Source organism: Myotis brandtii, unplaced genomic scaffold, assembly GCF_000412655.1.
Source record: "Myotis brandtii unplaced genomic scaffold, ASM41265v1 scaffold4849, whole genome shotgun sequence".
Lineage (NCBI taxonomy): Eukaryota > Metazoa > Chordata > Mammalia > Chiroptera > Vespertilionidae > Myotis > Myotis brandtii.
The window spans coordinates 16,209-18,234 of NW_005368522.1; positions in this window are offsets into that span (position 1 = coordinate 16,209).

Sequence of the window (2,026 nt, forward strand, 5' to 3'; positions counted from 1 at the left end):
TCTTACTGGGGATGTGCGCCTTTGGGGTAAAGATCACAAAAACCCCCTCTGAGACCAAGGCGTATATATTTACCGCCTGTGTTTTCTTCTATGCATTTTTTGTTTCAGGTCCTACACTCAAGTCTTTAATCCATTTGAGTTCATTTTGGTGTATGGTGTCAGAGAGCCTCTAGTTTCATTCTCTTGCATGTGGCTTTCCAGTTCCCCAGCACCACGTATTGAAGAGGCTTTCCTTTCTCCATTGTATCTTCTTCACTCCTTTGTGGGAAATTAGTTGCTGACGTCTGTGTAGGTTTATTTCTGGGTTCTCCATTCTGCCCCATTGGGGTGTGTGTGTGTGTGTGTGTGTGTGTGTGTGTGTGTCTGTGTGTGTATTCTACCAATATCATACTATTTTGATTTCTGTATATTTGTAGTATAGTTTGAAGTTGGGGAGTGTGAAACCTCTAGTTTTCTTCTTTTTTCGTCCTCAAGATTGCCCTGCTTATTTGGGGTTTTGTGTGGTTCCGTACAAATTTTAGGATTTTTCTGTTCTACTTTGGTGAAAAATGCCATTGTGATTCTGAGAGGAAAAAGGTGTTCAGCATCACTAGTTGTTAGGAAAATGCAAATCAAAACCATAATGAGATACCACCTGTTAGAATGGCTACTATAAGAAATACCAAGTGTCGACCAAGATGGCGGCATAGGTAAACACCGTAGACTGCTGCCGCAAACAACCACTTCAAAAATACAACTAAAAGATGGAACGGACATCACCCAGAACCACAGGAAGGCTGGCTGAGGAGAGACTCTTCAACTAGAAGGAAAGACATCAGCACACCGAGGCTCAGAGGAGGCGCAGTGTGGAAAATACTCAGGTGCGGAGGTGCGAAAATGCAAATCAAAACCATAATGAGATACCACCTGTTAGAATGGCTACTGTAAGAAATACCAAGTGTCTGAGAGAAGGTGGAGAAAGGGAACCCCATACACTGTCGGTGGGAACGTAAATTAGTGCAGCCACTATGAAAATCGGTATGCAGGTTCCTCAAAAACATAAGGATAGAACTACCATGTGATCCACCAATTCTTCTTCCGGCTATATCCCTATGTTCATAGCACTATTACTCACAGTAGCCACAACATAGAAACAACCTGTGTCCATCCATGGATGACTGGATAAGAAGATGTGGTGCATAACTACAGGGGAATACTAGTCAGCCATGAAAACATGAACTATTGCTATTTGTGAGAACATGGGTAGATCTTGAGAGTATTAAGCCAAGTGAAATGCCAGGCAGAAAAGGACAAAAAAATGTATGATTTCACTCATTTGTGGGATTTAAAGCAAAAAGTAACAAATGAAGTAATAAGACAAACGAAAAGAAACTAATGCTGCAGGCAGCAGAATGGTGGTCACCACAGGGAAAGGTGGGGAGTGCCAAGTGGGTAACGGGGGTCCGATATATGGTAATGGAAGGAGACTAGATGTTCAACGATAATCTTGTACACCAATGTTACCTCGATAGATTTAATTTTAAAAAGAGAAGCACAGGATTAAGCCAAATAGACTGAAAATGAGTGGCCAAGCAGTAGGAGGAAACAAGGAGAGCACCTCCTCCTGGGTGTAAACATTTTTACTTATGTTGACAATTTCACTAATCATCTACACTAATAAAAGAGAAACATGCAGATTGGAGTCACTCTGCTATGCCCACCAGCCAATCAGAATGACTAGGCAAATCAACCCAACAAGGATGGCGGTTAATTTGCATACGCAGGCAGGGAGCGAAGACTGAAGGCTCCCGCTGGAGTGAAGACTAAAATCTGAAGACTGAAGAGGCTTGGCTTCTCCACTGTAGGTGGACCAAAGGCCTGGGTCCCGGCTGCCTGAGGAAAATCGGTGCCGGCAACAAGGGGAAGGAAGGCCTATTGCGAAAATCTTCGTGCAACTGGCTTATAGTTGCGTTCAGAAATCCTCTTCTGCCCGGAATTAATTCTGTCAAAACAATGTCTGTGAATTTAAACTCTGAAATAAAACAAC